Raw genomic sequence first — 21,417 nt, 5'->3', positions numbered from 1 at the left:
AAAAAATCAGTACAATTTCCGGACTTGTAGCCACCCTGCGGTACGAATTAGATATGTATACCTGGAGACTGATGAAAACCTCTTCAGCGCATGATCTCCTAAAGTGAAATATTGGCAAATACGTACGGAAATCAGGCATGTCTGAACGCACGTAAGGTACTAACGTCTGATTTATCTGGCCGCCGCGTCGTAATATCGAAACAAATTCACGGATCGACGCGGGAAATAAAAATCAGAGTTAAACTGCCGGTAATAGCGGTTATTTGATGGTCCTCGAGCGTTCAACATTTAACAAAGCCTTTTACTATAAATGATCAAGAAAAAAGTGATAAAACAAAGATAAGACTTGGCGCGGCGTGGCGGGGGAGCTGTCGTATTCAGACCGTAGCGTTTTGTTTCAGCGCACGCCCGTTGACGCTGAGTGGGTAATTACGTCAGTGGGCTTTTACGGCCGGCCCCGCAGCTCTCAAATTGAATATTACCGCCGTTTTTATTGGAGTTCGGTTCGCGCGGAGGATCTGGGAGAAAATCGGGAACGCGGAAATGAACTCGGCTGATAAGGAGGACCCGGAACCGTGGAAACCAAGTGTGAAGCCGCGAGTTCCGAGGTTGGTATCTTCTGTTAGGATTCGCTATGAAAAACGTCGTAAGAGCATTCCAATGCTGCCACATTTCCTCTCAAAAATATATATATTCGAAGAAAGTTGAGAATACTTTTCATTAAAATTGTTAGACTTTTCAGATCAAATTACGAATGAAATGAATTGCACTTTGCAATAAGGAACCACTATTTCTGGCCAATTTGAGAAACAACATACATGCCATTGGTTTCCCTATGCACATATGTGCTTTTGTGGGAGAGCCAGAGATAGTGGTTCCTTATTGCAAAATTTAATCCAAATTCTCTAACAGGGTTGCGTTGCCACGGAATTTAGAAAATGAAATTCCCTGATTTCCCAAACACATTTTGGTGGAATTTCCTGACAATTGAAGATGTGACGGATGGTTAAAAAGGCATAATTGAAAAAAGTTTTCAGGCAAAATTTCTTGATCAAAATCTCAAACCCATTCTAGAAAGCAAATGAAGGTGATTAAACAATTTTTCCCTGACATTTCCCGGTTTCCCCTGATTTTTTTAAATCCCCTGACATTTCTCGGTTTTCCCTGACAGTTACAACCCTGTCCGAAAAATTGAACGAAAAATATCTACAAACTTTCCCGAAAAATCGTAACGTGTCGAAGGAAATATGGCAACGTCTGAAGGCTCATACGGCGTTTTTCCTTAGAACGGCAGTCTTGGCCGACTACTGTGTGACTGCGTGCGCGCGGCGCGGCGCGGCATTCGGCATGGTGGTGGCGGAGGAGATGGTCATCAAAATGAGCAATTAAAGTTTTTGATAGGCCGTGAAAGCGGGCAGGATGTGAAAATACCCTGGCGAAACCAACTTGCGAGCTTATCACAATGACTTTCATTTGACGCTCACCTACATGTTTGAAAGGAACAAGCACGGAACAAGTGATAGAAGAGTCACGCAAAAGCGATAAACGCGGAATATTGCTCAACTAAATTATTTTTCGGAGTGTTTACCATTAAATCGTTTAGTATAGAATTCTTGATTTTCTCTTTTCCCTGGCAATACCCTGATTTTTCCTGGTTTTCAGGGAAAAATTCCGTGATGAAGACGCAGGATCTCCACTTGTTTTCCTCTATACTTTCATTAAAGAAAGAATTTTCCTCCAAAGTCTTTGGGGGAAAATATCAAAGTCTCATCTTTTCTTTATGCAGCCGAATGAACGCAAAACACCAATTTTAAGAATAATTTGATTTCACAGCGGAGAAAGAGGAAATTCCTGATTTTTAGAATAAGTGTCCTGACGAATACCCTGCTGTTCCGAAAGTGTTTAATTCACAGATTGACCCCGGTAATTTCCGGTTTTCCAGGTTCTAGACACCATGCTTTAAATGGGAATGAAATCTTTCTTAAAATTCATGTGGGTGTAAGCTTTTTCTGTCATAAGCACTTACGGAAGCTCTTGAGAATTACCAGAATTAAAACTTTTTGAGCTATTTCGGAGAGTGGTATATTCGTAATTTGATCTAAAGTGTTTGAAAATTTCGAGAAAAAATATCTATAGCTTCCTTTTACACAAACATTTTTAAGAGGAAGTCTGACAACAGTCTGGATCATACGGCGGTCTTCCTTAGCCTCAGCACGGCAAAGCAGTTCAAAGCTCCAGAAACACCGAAGAAGAGAAAATACTCGTATTAATCCTTTCTTCGGATATTTTCGGGGAGGAATAAGAGTCGCGAGGTTCGAAGTTCAATTAAGCCACTATGAGTCCTTCGTCGAGGAAGCTGACAAAAGCAATTCCCTCACAAATAGCAGGACACAAAGAATGGCTACGTCTCTTGCTAATGATTGTACTGATTGAAGTATAGTTAAGAGATGCTTCCCCGATGACTTACCACGGCTGGCGATGCACGGTGAATCGAGTCTGTGGGAGAGATCGGACAAAATTTGAAAACTTTTAAAGCTCATAACTCCATTTTTACAAAATTTTGACGCCTGAAAAATAGTCTCAGTGGTTCTCTCCTAGAATTTCCTTTAAGAATTGCCCCTCAAAATTTCAATTTTGACGAAATAAACATCTACATTTGCAATTAAATTGAAAAAATTCATGTCCGACCTCTCCCATTGATTCGATCCACTGTGCGGCGCGGCGCGGCGCTTGCACCACGCGAGAGCGCAACAGCTCGTCGCGTCGCTTCTTACCACGCACCGCCCTCCAATGTGAGGGAAAACAACGGCAAAACGCCTTCAATTTCTAACGTATGCAACGCGGGCATCTGGAGAACACGAATAGTTGCATCAAGGCCCCCGAAACGCTCACGATGAGACCGGAGCGGGGATCTGCGGCTCCATTTCGTTCTGGTGCGGAAACTCAACATTATATGTACTTTGATCATTTTTTTTATTCCATTTTACTGAGAGGATTATTAAAAAATGCGTATAATGTTCAACCATTTATTCCGATTTGAAAACAAAAACTGCGCAAGGTTTTTCCGGGCCATGCGTCGCATGGCCCAGGAAGGTTCTTACACGACCGTTTCATGTACGCTGTTTCAGCTTGCTCAGCATGCAATGCAGCTTCATGGAGCTCCATTCAGGGTGTCTACTAAAACAGGCTGACCAAAAATCAGTACTTTTACAGTGCTTTTTCAGTACAGTCCCAAGAAATTCCGTACCTTTTTAACAGAAAAATTCAGTACTTCTTCAGTACCTCCAATTGACATTTGAAAAATTTGAATTTCTCTCTCAAATTAGGACAAATTTGACATAAAATGAAAAAAATTCCGGACCTTCTTTCGGAATTTCCGCACCTTTTCAGTACTTCCGGACCGCTCTTAAAAAATCAGTCCTATTTCCGGACTTTCCGGAAATTCCGGACTTGTAGACACCCTGCCCATGATAGCCTGAAACTGATGAACCAATCAGAGAGCGGCACAGAGATGGCAATACTCTCCGTACACAGGTACTCTAGTGACCATCGGCGAGGGAATCCGGACGGATGCGAAAAATCGGGGGATTACGTAAAACAGGAAGAGGCTCTTTTTTCCCGCGCGCAGAACCAGGGACGCCGGTACTGCGCAGAGGGGAAGCGGTCTGGATATGGATAATAGAGCTTTCATTTCGGTCGGCCGCGGTCGGAGTGGATTAGAAAGCGCAGTTTCCACGCTGTGTGCCCGCGCATAATGGCACTTACAATCAGTAATTACGGAGCCGTGACACCCAATGCCCAACGTCTAATAGTCCCATATACACACATCCACGCCGCCACGCCCCGCCCCCACCCCTGTCGTCTCATCCTCTGCCTTCCTGAGGAAAAACGGCGTATGAGGCCTCAAACGTTGCCAAATTCCCTTCAATAAAACCTGAATTCACTAGGGAAATTGTGAATATTATACTTGGTATTTTTCGGATAATTTTTCTCGCAATTTAATCTAAAATATGTGAAAATTTCGAGGGGGAAAATGTAGAACTTTCCTCAAAAATGCATGTTTTATCCGGGGAAATTTGGCAACCCTCAAAAGTTCATACGCCGTTTTTCTTCAGCGAGGCAATCCTCCTCTGCTGCTCCTTATCCGCCCACCATTTGACAATTCCACGCTGTTGGACATATTTTTCTATGCGTCTTCTTTGGTGCGTCGAAGACGAAGAACAAACAAGAGGACTCATTCATAAAATGACGGAGTCAACCACCTTCAGTGGATACTGCCAAACGAACGTCATTTTACGATGTTAGTCCTCCTGCATTGATAATTGATCCTAATTTGTGGCTATTTCGATCAATTTCAGAGAATTTTGCGAGATTGGAAGATCTTCTCTCCCAGGAAACAGCTTCCTATCCAACAAGTTCTGCGCCTCCGAGATTTCACTGAGGCTGCTGAACGATGTTTTAGATTCCATACGAATTTTCAGGGGAAACCGTGGATGCTTCTCTTTAAATTTTTAAGGGAATTTTACTCAGGGTTAAATTCAAGGTGCCTGATAATTGTACGGAAAAATATACAGAACTTCCCTCAAAAATAAATATTTTACAGGGAGGACATTTGGTGACGTTCAAATGTTCATACGGCGTTCTTTCTTAGCAACACTGAAAAAAAGGTGCTTGGCTCAAGCATGATGATTCTTGAATTTGCCGCCTAGATTTTTTCTTAATCTTGATTTAAGCTGAATTTTTCTTGATACAAGAAAAATAATGCTTAGTGTACACTGGGAAAAAGGATCTAGAGCCCAGACTCTTAAAAACATCGACAAGAAAAAAATACTCTTGATTCAAACAGATTTAAGCTTAAATCAAGAACCAAGCCTCTTGATTTGAGCGGATTTCCTTTTGATTTACGCTTAAATCTGATTGAATCAAGAGTCCATTTTCCTGTCAATGTTTTCAAGAGTCTGGACTCTAGATTCAATGTGTTTTTTTTTCCAGTGTAAGCGAGAAAGTAGTTTACATTAAGCAGAAACATTCTTGATTTAAGAAAAAATACTTCTCGGCGGCTAAAAGATTCTTTTTTCTTCGGCTAAGGCAGTATTAGTCTGACTTACCGCATCTGAGGTGAAGATTCAGTGAATCACACGAGTTCGAAGTCTCTTGGCGCGTCAGGTGTTTTCTCTTGCCTTTAAAGGATCGATTAATTTCAGGGAGAAGCAGGTTGTGGAATGACTAGGTGATAGTTGATGACGCTGGCTGGCAAGCGAGCATGTGCAATGTGCATGGAGCGTGCAGACGAGCATACGCATGTGTGCGGTCCGTCGCGTCGCATCGTGGGTCGTCGCGCCGGATTCAGAAGCCGGTCCGACGCAAAAAAGCCATCGACGACCTATCCGACTTGCTCAGCCGTCGGTAACTTCGCACTATGGACTCGGACTCACACTATGGAGGTCATTAGTTCGAGTCTCGACGCTGTTATTCCCACTCTGTTGCCACTTGGCGCCAATATGAGAGCTGACTGGTCATCTCTCTAATGGTTGCTTGCCATGGCGGAAGCCAGGGAGATTTGATGTTTGGACCGCGTCAAGCAGAAAGGAACCAAGCCACATCAGCTATTGCCAATTTTAATTGGGCAATTTAATTTTTTGTATGAAAACGGTTCTGCGGATTTTTGTGCAAATTTCAGTGACTTTTCTGCAAAATACGAAGCGAATTCCGGAAAATTTTCAGAGGAATCCGCACAAACGTTCTTGTGTAGAAACTTAAAAATCCCGGTTGAATTTGGCAATAGCTGATATGGCTTGTGTCCACCAGTTTTAGGTAACAGGGACGCCAATTTAAATTTAGCAGGGCAGAGGGGTCAATTCATCGCTCCGCTAACGTAAGGGTGTACCTGAATTTTCACGTGAGCCCTGTACTCCATATAACTCTACGCTTTTCGGGGCTCTTGTTATGTGGAAATTGAGGTAAGCGCTCACTTCAGGAAAGTGAGAAATTCTCCTCTCCTCCTGCATTTGAACCTGATTAAAAACAATTTGTGGACATTTGCAGGTATTTATTGGAATTTATCCGAGCCTAATCCTTCATCAAATTTTACCTCCTTCAGATTGAAGGTCATTCGTAAATGAAGTCAACTACTTTAGGGGGGAGGGGGGGGCGGGGGCGTTGGTTCAGCACAAAGTGACAAACCCCTTAAAAGTCAAATGTTACAAAAAAATCGGATGAAAAGTCAAATGTCGTTAATTGACGACTTCCAAATGTAGACTCCCAGCCCCCCGAAAGTTCAGCGGAAATGGCGCCTCTACTTATTGGAGAAATTGATTTTCAAATGTCCTGTTCATTCACAGTGTTGAAATTCTTCTACCGACAAACATGCATGGACAAGTTCGTCGATACCTGGAGGCTGATGTAAAAACATTTTATTCTCAGAACATTCGGTTCGTACTATTTCGATTTTCTCTTTCTGAAAGAGCATTTTGAAACTGCAGAATGATTATGCTGACCACGTTATTTGCCTTTACATCGCGGTATTAGTTGTAGGTTGTTGATGTTGCTTTCTAAAAGAATGCTCCAGCTGAGTTAGAGCCCAAGTATAAAGTTTAACCTGTTCGTCGAATGACTTTCTCGATTCCTTCACGAAAAAGGAAACGCTGGGCCATTGTTTATCGTCTGCCGCGTCCCACCTCCAAAATCAGGGCGGCATAAGCAGGGAGCAGCGTCCGCAGAGACTCAATCATCATTGCCGACTCGTGCAGAACCATTTTCACGAAAGAGAGAGAAAAAAGATTTGTACCATCTTCCACGAAAGAGAGAAGTAGAAATATAACATCTTGATATCGCGAACTTGGGTCATTGGATGGTAAGATACCATTCATTCATAAGCTACTCGATTAAGAATCCTGGGTATCAAACACATGGTTCATGAAGAGTCAAAAAACTGAAATTGAGGGGCTTGGAGAACAAGTGAGGATAAAAAGTGAAGATATTAATGATTTCAAGTAAAACTAGACTAAGTGAATATTCTGTGAATTTGCTCCCTAATTCCAATTTTTAAGCATCAAAAATTCTTATTATTAAAATTATTAAATAATTATAAATTAATTATAAATAACTATAAAATTAATCTAATTACTAAAATTCCTTGCTTTTTTAGTGCCCTTTCCTTGCTTTTTCCTTACTCTCCTGAAAATTCCTTCTTTTGAGGATTCTCAAAACTCCTTATTTTGACTGACCTTTTCCTTATATGTTACAAGCGTTTTTAACTGTATATTTGAAATGGCATTAGTGGAATGATGGAATAACAAATGAACAAAGCAAAAAACACGAAAAATACGAAGTATCGAACCAAAAATTTGATAAATGGATTGTGTCAGGAAATTGCATCATTGAAAATCGATCCCATCGCAGTACTTTCTTACCGACCTTCCGAAATCCGTGCTTTTTCAGTGTATCCGTACTTTTTCCATACAGTAGACACCCTGCATATGCATATTCTACAGCTTAAAAGAAATGCTCTTGGTCGCGTAAGGAGAAAAGGTTCGCGATTGGAGAAACTCGACAACACTCACCCTGCGAAACATCCTTTCACGAGTACGCAACCAATACATTTTTACAATCGCGCGAAATAAAAGTGAGCATACAATGCGCCGCGCCGCGATCCGTTTGTTTATTGCTCTCGTTCATGTATGGGCGATCTGACTTTTCTTTTCCTATTTAGGCGGCTCAATACGACTCATCCACCATACCGCGGAACAGAAGAGAAAGGATGACCGGGGCTCCACTGAGCTTTCGTAACTTTTGCATCATCCAGCTCTTTCATGCGGGATGAAAGGACTCCTCGAAAGTAATCATAAGCCCATAAACCGTCAAGATTCATTGTCATATCGGCTATTATAAAAACTACTCCAAGGAAAAGGGCTAATCCCAGGTTCCTATATATGTACACCCGTAGAATGGCGCATCTATCACGATTAAGCTTCACTATCCATTTTTTCATTCCCAAAAACAATGAGGCCGATCGACTTTGACTCCAAAAAAAGAACTTGAATAGTGGCGTATCGTGGCGTGCTTTGTGATATATCGATTGATCTGCCATTTGAACCTATGGAAAAGGATCGATAAACAGGGTGTCCGTAATAATCGATATTTTACCATACCTTAAAATGGGAAAATATCGATAGTACAATCGATCATTCGCGCCTCGCCACTGGAATCTACGTCCATATAAGATGGATTACACTAGAGACGCACAATTTAAGCATAAGCTGCAGAAACTTGATAAACCATTGTTAGGTGATGCAAATTGGTGGTTTTACACTTGAGTGAATGATGGCATAATATTATTATTTTGTCGTTTTGACAAACAAGTCAGTTTTTAATTACAAGCTCATTTCGTTTTTATACTTCTGTCATGTGGAAAACAATCTCGAGTGTTACTGGTTGATATAATTGTCACCCATTAAAATCATTTTCGCTGTGTGGACAAGACGCGCATAGTTGAAGCTAATTATAAGACAACGTCTTCAACTTTAACGCGTGGCTTATAACTGCCGAAAAAAAGAAGGACTTAATTGTACCGGAAAAGTCCTTAATTTTCGATGTTTGTCAACTGCGCAGAGTTTGACATCGCGGCGAGTCTGCGGGCTGATTGTTGAAATTGATAGACAAAGCAATAGACAAAGAGGATATAGGGAGTATGGAGCGATCCCACTGGTTTAAGTGTGTGGTTTTAATAGACTAACGGAGAAAGTGATGGACTAACTATAGGGTCGCTCGCGGGTTGCCGTTATAGTTAGTCCATTATCTACCACATTTGTCCACCATCCGCCTACACCAATAAGATCCCTGCATACCTCTTTTGTCATCTTTGTCTATTGCTTCACCTATCAATTTCAATAGTCGGCCCGCATCCAAGGTGTCTACTAAAACAGACTGGCCAAAAATCAGTACTTTCACAGTACTTTTTCAGTACATTCCCAAAAAATTCAGTACCTTCTCAACAGAGAAATTCAGTACCTTTTCAGTATTTCCAATTGACGAAATTTTAGTTTCGCGCTCAAATTGCGACAAAAATGGAAAAAATGCCGGACCTTTTGGCGGAATTCCCGCACTTTCTCGGTACTTCCGGACCGCCCATAAAAGATCAGTGCTAATTTTGGACTTGTAGACCCCCTGGCAGCTAGTATAAAGTTATACTGGGATAGTTAAAGAAAATGAAAAATTCAAACGGAAAAAAGGAAGAACAGAAAAGGTATAACTGATGGAACCTGCCTCGAACAGGGAACCGACTGAGGAAATAGCGCTGGCAGAATGAATGGCTCAAGAGCAGCAGCGCACGGGTGCAACGGGGGAGGTAAGCATTAATTAAAAGAATCAACACCTCTGTTTACAGCACTTCAAAGTTCAAGTTCAAATAGCTGAGCTCACAGAGAGAGACAGAGCGAGAGAGAGTCGTGTTGATGAGCCGCCGTGCTGGTGATCGGCGATCAATCGTAGAGGTGAGGCCCGGAACAAACATTATTGATTTCCACCTCTCTGGTCGCGACTCACGCCACCGCGGTTCTGTGTCGTGTCGTTGACGTCCGCACGACGATGGGGTGCCGACGACTCCGCCTCCTGTCTTCCTAGATTTGTATCATCGCTTTCCTTCCGCGGCAATTGCCAATTTTATTTTCAGGAATGACCTGAGTGGAAAACTTTCCGGAAAATCTGTCAAATCTGTATCCATCGGAACGTACTGAATCCTTAACTATGAGCATACACTGGAAAAAAAAAACACATTACATCTAGAGTCCAGACTCTTATAAACATCGACAAGAAAAAATACTCTTGATTCAATCGGATTTTTGCTTAGATCAAGAACCGAGCCTCTTAATTTAAGCGGATCTCGTTTTGATTCAAGCAAAAATCCGATTGAATCAAGAGTATCAAGAGTATTTTTTCTTGTCAATGTTTTCAAGAGTCTGGACTCTAGATCCGATCAGTTTTTTTTTCCCAATGTAATAGAGGCGCTGGGCAGAAGGGGCACTCCTTGATTGCGGTGTTTCTACTGCTAATTGGACGGAGTTAAACAGAAAGGAACCAAGCCACATCGGGATCGAAGCGAGAAAATGAGGTTTAAAGTTTGGCTCCTGCATAAGACTCAATGTAAAAGATAAACTTCAAGTTCAATTTCTGCAAAATGTTCTCCAACAAAAACCTAGAATTTTTGGCGATAGATAGTAGAGCAGTGGTTGAGTTCAAAACCACTCATAACTCAATTTTTTCCAAAATGTGGGTTGGTTCCTTTCTGCTTAACTCAGTCCAATTTATATTTAAGAAAGGACACTATTCGATGAAATTTCTGAAATTTTTGATTTTCACCATTGAACGTCTGCTAAAACAGCCCAAAAATCAGTACTTATACAGTGCGTTCTTAATAATTCAATCCCTCCTCAACACAAAAAGTCATAACTATTACCATGCCCATTTGACGAACTTCGAAAATTTTCGAAAATTTCAAATTCTCTCTCAAATTACGACAAGAATGACGTCGCCAAAAAATTTCACTGGTGGCTTAACGTCACCAGCAGAGGCAGATTAACTGACTGGACAATCGCGATCTACCAGGCAAATGATACTCTAAGAATTAACGCGCAGGAACTTGCATACATTCCAGGCTTTATTAAAAAAACACGCGGAGTATAACGGGCAAAACTCCGGACCTACTTGCGGAATTCCGCACTTTTTCAGTACTTCCGGCTTCCGGGCCGCCCTTAAAACATCCTGACTATCTCCGAACTTTCCGGAAATTCCGGACTGGTAGACACCATGCGCAAGGCTCATACGGCGTTCTTTTATACAGGAGCAGCATAGGCCACAGTTTGAATCGAGAATCCTGAACTACCGCGTGCGTCGAGGTCCGTCAAATCGGCTCTGGGTCGGAGCGAAGGCATTACACAAAAGCCGCCGGTAATTAAAATAGTGCACGCAGCCACGCAGCACGGATGCACGGCGCACGCGCGTTGTGCGTTGTGTGCGTGAACGTCGGCGATCGGCAATCGTTGCAAGGTGTGAACCGGACCTCATTTTATTTTAGGGGCCGCTGCACGCGGGTCCTGCGCCCGGGGGGGGGGGGGGAGGAGGGACGGCGAAGAAGAGGCGCTACCGACGCGTCGCGTCACGGCGTCCACGCTGCCGATGCCGTGCTGAGGAAAAACGCCGTATGAAAATTCGAGAGTTGCCAAGTTTTCTTCGGTAAAATGTTAATTTTTTAGGAAAGTTATGAATCTTTTCTCTTTAAATTTTCAGGTCTTTTCGATGGATTTGCGAGCAAAATTACCTGAAAAATGGAAAGAAAATATTCACAAGTCTACCAGGAAATTCGTGTTTTATCAAAGGCGATTTGGCAACGCTTGACGGTTCATGCGGCGTTCTTCCTCAGTAGGGCAGCACGGGGCTGCCGACTAAAGACGCCGCACAATGGATCGAGTCGATTAGAGAGGCCGGAAATCGAATTTTTAACTAAAACTGCAATTGTTTATGTATAATTAGTCACATTTTAAATGTTAAGGGGTGTATCTGGAAGAAAATTACACGAGGAAACCAATAAAACCACTTTTAAAATCTCCAGATGCCGTATTGACGGAGTTATAAGCGATTAAAGTATCCAAGTTTTGTCCCGCCCCTCTTATTGATTGGATCCACTGTGCGCCGGCGACGCCGACCGGATCGATGGATCGGTCGCTTCAGACGCGTGGCTCGGACCCGGCTTCGTATACCGTCCTGAAAAACACCCATTGCCAGACTTCCTATTCAGAGAGCGCAGGGACCAAGCATTTCAAAAACCTCTCGTCCATAGCGTCCTCTACTGTGAGATCCCCCTGCAAACTGAGATCGCCTTTAAAATCTCAGAAAGTTTCTGAGATTTCAGGAAAAATCATTGAGAAAAAAAGTAAGGAGAAGGTTTCATATTGAGGATCGTTTACCCCATGACGTGGGTCGGTACAAAATGGCGTCGATGTTCCATCAAATTCCGGAATTCGAAGTATGAAATATGGACCGGAACGTCCGTTTTTTATACTCCCATCAACTCGAAATATAATTTCAAACACTTTACACTTGCAGAATAACTTCTTTCCTAAACGGCACCACTTTCAAGAAAATTGTTTATTAAAACCGTCTGCACCAACCTACGTCATCAACAAAATCCAAGATGCCCGAAATGCGACCACACTTCCCTTCTTGTCACAAATGGAGAAGAATATCGTAAAATTTCTAATTGATACAATTTTACAGGAAAATTTCATGAAACTTCGGCGTGAAATTTCAAATTCTTACGTTTCATAAACTTTTCCATCTCAGCCTGCAAGAAAAGAGTGGAAAATTAGTGGTGACTAAATTCCTCATTATCCCGAACCCTGGTCAAATCCCAAAAACTGACGAGGAGACTCCACCTCATGTGACATTACGTGAGAATGCAAAAGTGTATTTTCCTCGTAAAATACACTAAAATCATGGAGAAGGATATGTCAATCGTCTCTGGAACAAAAAAAAACCGCAATTTCCGTCAACTTGACAGGGTAAGAGCGCTTAAATACTCCTCTCTCTAAATTCCACGCCTGTTTTCCACCAACCATCCATCGTTTATTTCTTCTTCATGAGCTTACTCCACGATTTATGTAGTCTTTAATTTCATTTCTCACCTAATATTCTTTCAAGTAGATGTAAAAAAATTTCAAAATAGGGTGAGCTATCATCTGCGCAAAGAAATTACTACAGAGGGGAAAAGCGATCGCGTAACACATCCTGGAGATTTAACAACGTTGTAACACGTGCTCTAGTGACCTTGCTGCGTGTAACAATAACAATAAGCTGAGCCTTGAGAAATTAAAATGTGGTTCACACTTTCGTCTTTGTCGGCGCTTTCTTTTCGCTTGGGTTGAATAATACAGGATTAGTTATGGAGAGAGGATAGAAAGGCAAAGGAATTAGGATTCCCGCAGGCGCAAAGAGCGCATTTCCAATAAAATATGCGGTACACCGTACGGAGAAAGCCTACTTCACACGATAAGAATAGACTGATTTAGAGACCGTGTCGTTCTATATAATATCAAACTCTTGGTTCAAACTAAAACAGACTAACATGACCTCATGTGAATGATTATGATGAATGATTATGGTTGAAAATTAACAATACCTTGCAAGTTCCTCTTAGTCTCTACGATGGAGTCGTGATGTAATAAGTTTCAACTCACCTGCAACAAAAAGATAGAAATTGAAGATGAATAACTACAGCTTTATTAAGTGTGATACAGTAAAAAGACGCGGACAAACAAATGGAAAATTTGCACGAAAATGTTTTTATTGCTCCATCTCAAGAGCTTGAGCTGATTTCGCAGTATCTTTTATCATTTTTCTGATGTGAGTATTAGTATAGAGAGATTAAAAACTGAGAAAATTCACCGCTTAGTGACGTCATCTGGCGGCATTTCCCAGTATTTTATCAGATTTTGTTATTTTGTCGTATTCCCTCTGATAATTATTCAATTTAAGAACCACGAGTATCTTCGTGTTCAGTTCACTCAACACACGGAATTCATATTTTAGACACATACAAATTCTCCATTGTAGAAAGTTATGGCGATTAAAAGCATAGAACACTCGTTTTGTTGCCTTCACTGGAAAAAAGATCTAGAGTCCGCAGACTCTTAAAACCATTGACAAGAAAAAAAGCTCTTGATTCCTTCGGACTTTTTGCTTGAATCAAAAGGAAATCTACCTAAATCAAGAGGCTCGGCTCTTCGATTCACGAAAAAATCGGATTGAATCAACAGTATGTTTTCTTGTCAATGTTACTTAGAGTCTAGACACTAGATCCAAGCGACTTTTTTTTCCAGTGTTCGGAGATTGATATTTGAAGGGATCCGTAAGATATCTATTAAGCCTCATGCTCTGGATTTGCTTTAATTTCCTATTTTTCCAACTCCAAGCTCTGGCAACGACGCGACGCCGGTGAATCCGCACTACCGAATCATTCTTCCTCGAGATTATGGGGGTTAACATGACGGTACATAACTTGCAGAACGAAAAATCGAAGAGCAAACGGGATGGAAAGAGGGGAGAGGAAGAGGCGATGCACTGCCTCGATTAACTCGGTCAAAGAAATGGTAGCTGGACCGGTACAAACTGCTTTAACTCCGAACTGAGAGTGCGTCTCAATGCGAACAACAACAGATCGATCAGCATCCGCTCCTTAAGTCATTCTAAACCACGGTGCAGCGATGTGCTTTACTCGACTCGTAGCTGCGTTTTTTTTAGGAGCCACGCTCATGACAGCCGAGTCAACACAGAGAAATAATGACACGGAAATTCGGTTTACGTGGGAAATGGAACACGAAGCGCCTTTAGTTGATTCTAAGTTTTTTTATTTTTTGTTTTTATGTGCCGAAATCGACACAAACTGTGTTCAACCTTCATAAAACGCAAATTGACCACCGTCCAACTGGCGGAATGGCACGTCCAAATTGGATACAAATTAACGTGCTCCTAGGTCAAGAAGTTGCCTACTAATGAGAATTGAAGGCGTTTAGTCAAGCGCGGCGACAGTGTGCTTGTATTGAAGTATCGATTCTCAGAACAGAAGGATTTCAGTGAAGGAGACAACTTCACCGTACTTGATACTTGACACACCGAACTGCGTTCAAACATAGAGCTAGACTTCTTCATAAAACGCAAATTGACCACCGTTCAACTGGCGGAATGGCACGTCGAAATTGGATACAAATCAACTTTCTCCTAGGTCAAGAAATTGCCTACTCGTGAAAATTGAAGGCGTTTAGTCAAGCGCGGTGACAGAGTGTTTGTATTGAGGTATCGATTCTCAGAACAGGATTTCAGTGAAAGAGAAAACATCACTGTACTTGATGAATCCTGGGGATCTCGAAGAGCAGTGAAAGCGCAGAAGATCAAGAAATTCCTGGATGACAGCAGTAACTCCACTCGGTCTTCATACATTGAGCTTGACATGCATCATCTGTCAATTGGTGAACCAGCACGGCGAAAAATGGGTGTAGTCTTAGACTGATCCTTTGCATTTCATTTTAAATTATAGACGGAGTAGGAGTTGATTTCTTGAAAAGTTTCTCCAGGTTTTTTGAGAAGAACATGATTAGAGAGGCGGACGCTAACGACACCGGTAGAGATGGTGCAGTTCAACGAAATCTCCAGATATTATGACACCGGAAACGTCGGAAAAAATTCGCGAATTCCGCTCCTGAAATGCCATTTTCCAAAAACTGAACATATTCTCTCCCTCAACTTGATTTCCGCCGGTGTCAGATGCCGCAGGAAGACGCTCCTAAAGTTTCGTATCTTAATTTTTCCCGCGGTGCCACACAACATCGCGGCGAATCAGAAACACACCGAGATTTTTCCAATGACATCACCCACCAAACTGGTCCACTGCACCGCGAACCGTGGCACACATCGCCGTTCCCTTTTCCTCCCGACGACCACACCATGCACACTAGAACCATTTTCTCATTTGTCCCGTACCGTTCACCAGGACGGATTGGCTAAGCGGGCACTAGCGCGCGGGAAATCAGGCCTCCAATAACCGATACTCGATTCCCGGCCGTATTGTTGTGCGCTGAATGGGTGTGATCTGGATTCACCGAGACTCCAAAAGAGGTTGCAAGATGGCCACCGAAAACCCGTATTAACTCGTGGCGATTTCAATTTTCGGTCGGAAAATTGGTGACGGTCGTCGATCGCGTGCGAATGGAGCGGTTGCACGCCGAATCGTCGCTCTTCTGACGCAAGCACGAACGTCCGTTTCCACATGAGCCGCGACAAGCATGGAAGGATACGGAGAACAAGGCTCACGTAGAAATCGAGATAGGCCTTTACGAAAGTGGCGTCGTTGGTGTCGGCCGATGGCTACTGTTGCCGTGTCCGTAATTCCGCTCTTGTTGCGAGATTTGGAGAAATCTCCCGGGATGACGCAGACCCGGGTGGGGGTTTCGTCCTGGTGAAGGGTACGACCGGTCAGCGCCATCCCAAGGCCGGACGAGATTACGCTTTGCATTTTCTCCTCAATTTTCTGATGTTGCCCCTGCGATTATTATTTACCCACATTGTAGGTCCACCAATTACCCGCAAGTAATTGGCGGGTAGCTGTAGAAATTTAGGATTACTGAGCCATCGGCTGGTCGAAGAAATGACATCTAGATTTCGGTGACATCATTTGTAACAGGGTTGCCACAGAATTTATAACATTAAATTCCCTGACAATTTGATGAATGCCCTGACAATTGAACAAATGCCAGATTGTTAAAAAGCAGTTAGAAATAGTTTTCAGGCAAAATTTGTTGTTCGTAACGTCAAACCCACTCAAAAAAAACGAATGAAGATGACTTGTAGATTTCTCCCTGACATTGTCATCATATTCCCTGGCATTTTCTGTCATTTTCCCTGACCTTTTTCGTCATTTTCCCTGACGTATCCAGGTATTCCTTGTCTTTTCAAAATTCTCTGACAATTCCCGACTTTCCGGTGGCTCATGAGTTAGCATATTTTGGCACTTGGATGTCAAATCCCACTTTCCCATTTCCCCAAAGGAATCACGCCCACTTTTACATTGTTTCTAATGCACCTTGCACGAGCACACCCCATCTTTCCCACCCGTCTCAAGTTCCTTTCAGCATAAATACATCCAACTGAACTAACTTTAGGCCCAAATTTTTAATGCCCAGCTTATCTCATCTCTCTTTTTTCTTCTACCACCACGAGCAACCATTTCCCGCGCGAAGGAATGAGCGAACGAATATCCAATCCGGCAGATCGACGAGGCATTCAGTCCATTGGCATTCAAAGCGGGAGTTATAGATCAACAAAGAGCGAGGATGAGGGGCGGGGGCGGGAAGGAGGGGGGCGGCGGGGGATAACAGTACAGGATAATAAGAGGCGTAAGTACTGGCTGGAGTCATTGTCGACGGATCCCGAGTGTGACGGATGGAAGGTCACGTCCTTATTGTTTCGCTAGATTCGGAATCTGATTGGGAATCCGCGACGCCCTGCGATCCGCCGAATCAGCGCAGCGACGCTGGTGACAACCGTGTTGACAATGGTACTCGGCGTCGCGTCGCGGCGGCCGAGGTATCATCCGCGACGCGCTGCGTTGGGGCGTCGCACGGTGCTTCGAGTCAACAGGAGAGGCCGGACAAAATTTGGGAACTTTAAACACTTATATGGATCGCATTTAGCAAAAAGGAACCAGCGCAATTACAGTGTTTTCAAAATTGTGTAACTTCTCATTTTCTTTTTTAAACACTCATTCTATGCACATTATTAAAATTTATACAACCATTTTCCTTGAAAATTGACAATTTTTCGATAGGAAGCCAAAACTATTCGATACTCTCGGAGAATTTTCAGATAATCATGAAGAAGCAACATTTTTACAACACCGTGATTGCGCTGTTTCCTTTTTGCTAGATGCGATCCATATAACCATGGTCCATTGGTTTTCTAGTAAAATTTTCTTCGAGAAACACCCCTTAAAATATGAAATGTGACGAAATAAACATCAAAATTGGCAGTTTTAGTAAAAATTTCATGTTTGAAATGACTCGATCCACCTCGAATTGACTCGATCCACTGTGCGTCGCACCGCCCGCGACCGGCGAATATGCACGCTCCATTGGGCCACGTTGCGTTGATCAGCGCCCAAGAACACGGATGAGCTGGATGCTGGATCCGACACTTTACACAGGATTCACTTGGGCCCTTTGATTCTACTACAGAGTGTCTATTAAAATTGCTTATGGATTTTCCTGATTTATCATGATATCAGGGTTGCCACAGAATTTGGATAATGAAATTTCCTGACGCATTTTGGTGAAATTCCCTGATAATTGGACGTATTTATACTAAAAGGAACTATGTGGAAGTAGAACGATGGGGTGTTCTCGTGGTGAGCTTGATAGGAAACAATGTAAAAGTAGAGTTCCTTCCGAGAAACTGGAAATGCGGGATTTGACATTAAATCAAAAGGAACTGAGCGCTAACTCGTGAGCCGTGGGCATGTGACAAGAGCGTTGTGGACAGGGCTCATGAGTTAAAGACTGACGACTTAGTCGTCGTCGCTCCCGTCAAGCCCGGTCCTCACCACTGACGTCACTGGCGCTTTTAAATTCCCAAACATTCTTATGGCCCGAGCACTTGCGAGCACACACCATCTTTCCACTTGCACATAGTTCCATTTAGCATAAATACGTCCAATTGAAGATATGACATATGGTTATGGAGACATGACTGAAAATAGTTTTCAGGCAAATTTGTTGTTCAGAATCTCAAACCCGTTCTAGAAAGCAACGGAAGGTTAAAAAAATGTTTACACCGGTTAAATCCACGTACATTCACGATACTTTCGTGCACTTACGACATTTTTAGAAACATTGCGAATAAAAAAATCTTACATGCTTAGAATGGTAACAATTGAGCACCAAACAAACAGTTCTATTTACAAGATACAAACAACATAATTGACTTCGAGGGTGCCGAGTGCTGACAAAGCAGTTAAAGAAACGCCGAGTCAGAGGTCAGGTCTACGTCAATGGTCAGTTACTGACCTACTCGATACGCCTGTTTACTATGAACAAAAAGTGGGTGAAGAGGGGAAGCCATGGATAAGAAGAAAAGATGAGGGATCCGATTTCATTCTCTTCCAAGAAAACCAAGCAGTATGTTCTACATCAATTCTTGCATTCTAAATATTATTTTACTTCATTCATCCACCCTTTTCTTTGAAAAATATGTGTGGTGAAATGTTAGAAAAGTGAAGGAAAAGTCTGCATCGATGATTCACTAGCACAGTCTTTAATCTAAAATTAGGGCTTCAAGCGGATGATTTTTTTCTTTTTACTTTCTCGCTCCCATAGGGTAGAGAGGAAGTATTGTCATCCTCCAAAAAAAAAAAAAAAAAAAAGTTGAAATTTCATCATTTCTAGACGTTTTAAGGTCCCAGGAGTAAAAATAACCATACTTGAAAAAATGTGTGTCCGTCCGTGTGGCGTCCCCCAAATCTGTCTACAGCGATATCTCAGAATCTATCTGTTCGATTTCATTCAAAATTGGCACAGGACACCATATCTATGGTCTCCTTATGCACGTTCAACGATTTTGAGGTACGCTAAAATTTGGGGGGGCTACGCTCAATTGTCCATTTTTAGCAAAATCACACGGAAAGCTCATTTTGAAAGACTGTAAATTTTGAAAAATGTCTTTAATTCTTTAACAATGGGCATCAAGCACATCACCTGGGTCATTAATTTAAGTTCCAAAAAGATCTTTGGACTAAACTCAAAATTCAAGAGATACGAGGCCCAAAAGTAGGGCACTTTGCTCCGCGAAACAGCTCATTTTCAAGGACTGTAAATTTGAAAAAAAATAAAATAAAATGCCTTCAATTCTTCGAAAGTTGGCATCAGAGCACCACCTGGTTCATTAATTTAAGTTCCTACGAGGTCTTTGGACTAAACTAAAAATTGAAGGGTTACGCGTCATATAGCGAGGAGAGCACTTCGGTCACACGGAGAGCTCATGGACTGTAGATTTTGAAAAAATGCCTTTAATTCTTTGAAAGTTGGCTCAAAAGCACCATCTGAGTCATTAATTTAAGTTCCTAAAGGATTCATGGACTAATCTCATAATTGCAGAGGGGCCGATAGGAAACGCTCAATTCTCTGATAAATGAGTCGGAGCGCTTCTAGATAATAGCAGCAAACGCTTTGAGTCAGGTGAAACCTAGGAATTCAAATGCATTATATAATGCATCATATACTATTTCCAAAATTACTCCGTAGGTAATCACAAAGCAAAATTAGACAACTAATTAGATACATACTCACATTACAAAGGTACTATGAATCATCAAGCTAACGCCAAGAACTGACACTTAGATCTTTATTAAAAACTAATATGTTTGTTGTTAATGAATTTAGAATCCCGGCAGATTCCATCTTTTGCGGTTCCTTTTTACGAGGTACTAAGCACAAATATAATGTAATAATTCGGCACAAATATGACTGATTTAATGCTTGTTAATGAAGGAGGTTATAATTGTTATAACGTGACGTTTGTTGACTTGTCTCTCGTTGACGTTTGTCGATGGCGCTCTCTATTGTTTTCGCTTTGAGTTACGGGGATACGCGGTAAGGAGATGGCGCTCCTGGCGGGCGTGTCGTGAACCTTCCAGCAGGTAGATTCGCCCGCCAAATTTAAAATTTGGGAGATGCTAAGCGAAAACCGTTTAGTTTTAAGACTATTTGAACATCGAATATTCATTCTACCCATTCAAGTAGATATTTGATGGCTTTTGACCGTGCTTAAGGAGAGATTATAATATAAAATCGTATCTGAAGTATGATGTCAATGAATCTAATGGATCCTAATGAATCGTAGAAAAGCTAAGATTTTTACGGATCGCCATCTTTGACAGGAGACTTAGTTAATCAATTACATATTTAATTGAAGATGCCTCATAAAATCAACAAGTCGAGTCCGAATATATGAATTCACCACATATCGCGAAGACATTTACAATGAAGTTCAATGGTTTGAATAAAAATTTCATAACTATTATCCTGTGATCAAAATTCCAATCAAACTTTATGATTTTGTAAAATTGGCAGTATTTTTCTAAATATTCCAGTAAAAGTGTCTATGCCGGCGCGAAGCGCCGGCTCGAGCGAGAAAGTCCCGTGCGGTCCCCGCACCAATCCGCTAAGCGGATGGGGGGGCGAAGCCCCCCAAATGCCGGCGCGTAGCGCCGGTACGCGGCGCGAAGCGCCGCGCATAAATTGGCCGGAGGCCAATTTTTTTCGAACTATTAAAGTTTTCCAAAATAGGACTCGTCTTCCCGCCCAACACGAAATATTGCAGCAATATTGCAGCAATATTGTCAATATTGAAACAATATTGTCATGTAAATATTTCCTTAAATACATTGCAGAAATATGTTGACAATATTGCTGCAATATTTCATGACAATATTGTAACAATATATTTATAAAAAGGTTTTAAATATATTTTGTAAATATATTTATGTAATTACTTTTAAAACAATTTGTAAAATATATTTACAAAATATTTTAAAAATAATTTTTTAAAAATATTTAAAAAATATATTCTAAAATATATTTGCAAAATGTATTCAAAATAATTTTAGAGATATATTTTTAAAATATTTTAAAAAATATAATTACAAAATATATTAAAAATAGTTTTTTAAAAATATTTTTGAAATATATTTTACAATATGTTTACAAAATGCATTAAAAATAATTTTTACAAAATATTTTTGAAATATATTTTTAAATATATATACAAAATGTTTTAAAAATAATTTCACTGATATATTTTTAAAATCTATTTGAAAATATG

The 21,417-nt window shown here is 41.5% G+C and overlaps 1 protein-coding gene across 1 annotated transcript in view; it reads right to left on the bottom strand.

The window, feature by feature from the left end:
• jvl (javelin-like) overlaps positions 1 to 21,417 on the bottom strand; it is a 254,717-nt gene that overhangs the window by 80,489 nt on the left and 152,811 nt on the right. The window lies entirely within an intron of this gene.

This window comes from Bemisia tabaci, chromosome 3 (assembly GCF_918797505.1).
Source record: "Bemisia tabaci chromosome 3, PGI_BMITA_v3".
In the NCBI taxonomy this organism is placed as follows: domain Eukaryota; kingdom Metazoa; phylum Arthropoda; class Insecta; order Hemiptera; family Aleyrodidae; genus Bemisia; species Bemisia tabaci.
This window is presented reverse-complemented; position numbering and strand designations above follow the sequence as displayed.